General features: G+C 38.3%; 1 non-coding gene across 1 annotated transcript; it reads right to left on the bottom strand.

Annotated features, from left to right (window-relative positions):
• Window positions 1-2,130: 2,130 nt before the first annotated feature.
• On the bottom strand, window positions 2,131-2,203 carry TRNAG-CCC. The gene has a single exon. It is a non-coding gene; the product is annotated as a tRNA-Gly (tRNA).
• Window positions 2,204-5,000: the final 2,797 nt, after the last annotated feature.

Raw genomic sequence — 5,000 nt, forward strand, 5'->3', positions numbered from 1 at the left:
TTCATGATCTGAGCCACAGTCAACTAAGTCGACTAAGTTGCATTTGTTTCAGAAACTCTACAGTTTACTAAATTCACATGCTGTTTGTGTTTGGGGAAAAGGTTCTAATTAAAGAAGTGTTTTGCTTTACATTTCCCAACTACTTTGTCACTACGCCATTAAAATTCCTATTTTTTTTCTCGTGTGTCATTTAAATGCAGTATAGCATCAGTCTCCAGGCATAAACATTTAAATAGGTGTCTAGCCACTACCTAATTTTTTGTCTCAGAACATTTTGGTGCTATTTAAACTCATATCCATATTTCCCCTTTGGTTTTGTAATAATGATATCAGATGATATAAATTCCTTAGTGAGAAATAAAGCCAATGGGCCATAAGAACCACAGAAAGTAGCTATACTGAAACTGTTTATCCTCACAGGTATGTTTAGATTGTCCTTTAACTTTCTTTATTCTGCTTCTGATTCCTGTGCTTCTGCAACGTTTTTTGACTCAACCTTCAGAGATCCTTTTATCTGAGATAGTTGGTTATGGAACTGGTCTTTCTCCAGCTAACAATCAGTGTTAGATTAAAGCACTCTCAGGTTCAAGATCCCAGAGCTCTAATTTGCTTTCTTATGTATATGGAAGTGTGTGTGTGTATGTATGTGTGTGTGTGCGTGTGCACGCACTCAGATGTGTACAACTCTTTATGACCCCATGGACTGTAGCCTACCAGACTTGTCTGCCCATGGAATTTTCCAGGCAAGAGCACTGGAGTGGGCTGCCATTTCCCATGTGTATAGCTACCTTATTTTGAGGGGAAAAAATGGTAAATAAGCACATACATATGGGCTTCCCAGGCGGTGCAGTGGTAAAGAATCTGCCTGCCATTGTAGGAGACACAAGATACTCGGGTTCAGTCCTTGGGTAGGGAAGGTCCCCTGGATAAGGAAATGGCAACCCACTCCAGTATTCTTGCTATAAAATTTCATGGACAGAGGAGCCTGGTGGGCTATAATCCACGGGGTCTGAGTCTGACACAACTGAGCACACACACACACAAAGCACATACAGAAAAAAATACACCTGTTGATTGCCTAATCCATCATTCACTCATCCAATACCTGTTTACTGAGAGCTAGTTTATGCTTGGCATTATTCCAGGTAGTCAGCTACTTTGGGAGAATAAGACAAACAACTTTCTTGTGCTCACAGAACTTGTAGGCTAGTAGGTATAGTTTTAATACAGCATCCTTCATATAATTTTCTTAATATTCCTAATTGACAGCTTGTCCTGGAGACTTGCATTACCTCTTTAATTGGACTTGTAGAGCTGATGATTTCTGGGAACTTGCCCAGATGTGTACTATGATCATCTACAAGCTAAGAACACAAGGGAATAGCAAACATCTATAGGAATACCTTATTTTATACCTTCGCTTTATTGCATTTCAAAAATGTTGCATTGGTTTTTGTTTTGCAAACAAGGTTTGTAGCATGATGGTTAGCAATTTTTAGAATTAAAGTACTTTTAAAGTAATGTCTGTTCTTTTGTAGACATAATGCTGCTGCATACTTAATAGACTGTAGCAGAGTTTAAACATAACTTTTATATGACCTAGGAAAACAAACAAATAAAAAATTATGACTCTCTTTATTGCAATATTCACTTTAGTTTGGAGGACTGGGGCTGAACCTACCATGTCTCTGAGATATGCTTGTATTCCATTATAACAGAATCTCCAGAGAAAAAGATAAATATTAATATTTTATGAAAGGAGGATAATGCATCTATGATCTACGAGCTAGGTGGAGCTAGCAACGCTCTGTGAAGTGGGAACAATACCTCACTCATCATGTGAAGAGAATAAACCTCTGGTCTCCTTGGCTAAGACTTTCTGAAACCTTCCATGGAGCTCTTTGCTAGCAGTTAGATGTTCTACGGGTAAAGTTAGCAAGAAAATCCATTGCTAATAAGATAGGATTGAATCACAAGAAAGCGTGCATCAGGACATAACAGAAAGACCAGCTGTTTAATGGGAGATCTCTCATAGCAGATAGAGAGCACCAACTTAGCTTTTTTTTTTCTTGGTTGTACTGGGTCTAGTTATTGCATGAGAGATCTTTACTTGTGGCATGTGGGATCTAGTTCCCTGACCAGGGATTGAACCTGGGCCCCCTGCATTGGGAGTGCAGAGTCTTAGCCACTGAACCACCAAGGAGGTCCCCAACTCAGCTTTTTTTGGGCTGAGCTTTCAAAATGGATTGTGTGGTTCAGAAAATGTGCAAAATGAAGCTTAGAGCAAGATGTTAGGATATTTTAATGCAAAACTACAGGTTTTTTTACTTTTTTAAATTAGACTTTATTACCAAAAGAATAATACAAATATTCTTTCTAAAGAAGAGACAACTGAATGTAACAATTCCTGGAACTTAATATACTAAGAAGAGTTAAGATCATTCTACAATAGCAGCTGAAGTAGAAATTTTTCTTCTTATATATAGTTTATTATAAAGAAGTTCTTATATTCAACATAGCATTGCACTTTGTAAAAAATTATGGAATAGTTGTTGAAATTCGCCTCAAACATTCATAGAGGTAGAATTAAAATTTCCTCATTAGTTTGAGATGTTAGAACATGACTTTAGAACTTAAATTGAGAGATATAATTAAGTTTGCTTGGGGACCCTTTCATGATCACTGACTTGTGAGGAGTACCGTAGCTTCACAGCTATACAACTGCCCCAAGTCACAGGTAAAAATAGGAAAAATGACCTTCCATCAGTGACTACCCGCAGAGAACTGGTATTTACCCACATCCTTTTGAATTCTTTAGAATTCCTCTTTTCTGTCCCTGTTGCCAGAAATTTCATATTTTGAGACGAAAGAAAGATAGTGTTAAGTCATGTTTGGCTTTTGTGATCCCATGGACTGTAGCCTGCCAGGTTCCTCTGTCCATGGGATTCTCCAGGCAAGAATACTGGAGTGGGTTGTCATTTCCTTCTCCAGGATTTTAGACAAAGAGTATATACAATTAAGCAGCAAAAGGTAATGTAAACCCGCTCATGGTTAGGGTATTTTTTTAAAGCATAATTTTATTGTATTCATCTTGCTTTATTTGTTTAAAGTGGAACATTTTGCCCCCATATTTGGAGACATTGGGATTAGTTTCAAGGCACTAAGCAGATACTTGCAAGCAATATAATAACTTGTCTTTTTTCTGTTGTCTGTTTTCAGTTGTTCTTAAGCTGTGACCCAGTGACCTGTGTTCACTATGTTCACAAAATCAAAAATAATTTAACAATAAGAAAAAAGATATCATGCTTTTTACTCTTATAATGTTATGAATATAGAGTGTGTTTTTCAGAAGCTATATCATGTATGGTATTTCCACAGATGAAATGATGAATCATTATGAGAAACTGTTTTCTACCAACACAGACATTAAAGAGATTTCCAAATGTGTACAACAAGCCTACTCTTTCAAGGTTTTTTTTTTTAATTAATTTATTTTAATTGGAGGCTAATTACTTTATAATATTGTATTGGTTTTGTCAAGTTTTTATTTGACGACATAGTTATCACTCGTGAAAGTCACTCAGTCATGTCCGACTCTTTGAGATCCCATCAACTGTAGTCTGCCAGGCTTCTCTGTCCGTGGAATTCTCCAGGTCAGAATACTGGAGGGGGTAGCCTTTCCCTTCTCCAGGGAATCTTCCCAACCCAGGGATTGAACCCAGGTCTCCTGCATTGCAGGCGGATTCTTTACCAGCTGAGCCACCAGGGAAACCCATAAGAATACATTATTTTTGTGAACATACAATGGATTTTTGTCATTTCATATAAATAAATACATACGTATTTTAAACTATCTTAATTTCCTTTATGGTAAGCATCAATAGATGCAACAACCCACATAAAAACCTCCTGGGGTTTTCGAAATTTTTTGAAAAAATGAAATCGACGTATTTGATAAGTGCCTCTGTAGAGAGCTTTCCTGGTGGCTCAGATGGTCTGCCTGCAATGTGGGAGACCAGTATTTGATCCTTGGATCAGGAAGATCCCCTGGAGAAGGGAATAGCCACACACTCCAGTGTTCTTGCTGGAGAATTCTATGAACAGAGAAACCTGGCAAGCTACAGTCTGTGGGATTGCAAGAATCGGACACGACTGAGCAACTAACATACTGCAGAGGCATTGCTTCTAAGTCTCGACCATCCATCTAGTTTAGCCAAGTTCAGGTCATATTTTTAAATCATCTTCCAATACTTTAAGGAGCACAATTATACTATAAAATCCTTAGGTCTTACTCTGGGTAAAACCGCTTGTGTCATCAATCTCTCTAGTAGACTTGGATGTCTTTTCTGTTAGGCACCAGGCTTTTAAGTCTCAGAATGCTAAAGTCGGTTCACATCTCTAAGCCACCATATATTTTTCTCTAAAGCAGTCAGACTAGATGTGTCAAAATGTGACACAGTCCTGCCCTTCCTTTGCCTAGAACCCTCCTCACAGCTCCCCGCTCCCTTCAGAATCAAATCCTAAATCTGTGCGTGCCCCACGTCAGGGTCTTTGTTTCTGCTGTCCTGTCTGGAATCCTGAGTCCCGACAGCCTCAAGTCTTTATTCAAAAGTCACGTCCTCAGACAGCCTGCCCCTGCCTACCCCATAAAGCTTAACCTCTGGACATTTCATAGTGTCTTTACTACTTCACATATTCACCTTGTTAGAAGTTAGCTGTATCTAAAGTGAAATACATTTTTATGCATTTATTTAAGTTCCCTGATAGCAGAGAGTCTTATGTGTTCTTTCATAACTGTTTGACAATTTATGTCGTCTGTTGTGGTTGATTATTGCTGTTGTTATTTGTCAGTATTAAGAAACTAGATCTCAGGAATTCCCTGGTGATCCTGTTGCTAAGACTCTGAGTTTCCACTTCAGGGGGCACGGGTCCAATCCCTGGGTGCGGAACTAAGATCCCACATGCCGCATAGCCAAAAATTAATGAATACATAAAATAAA

The sequence above is a fragment of the Bison bison genome, unplaced genomic scaffold (genome assembly GCF_000754665.1).
Source record: "Bison bison bison isolate TAMUID 2011002044 unplaced genomic scaffold, Bison_UMD1.0 scf7180017864270, whole genome shotgun sequence".
Lineage (NCBI taxonomy): Eukaryota > Metazoa > Chordata > Mammalia > Artiodactyla > Bovidae > Bison > Bison bison.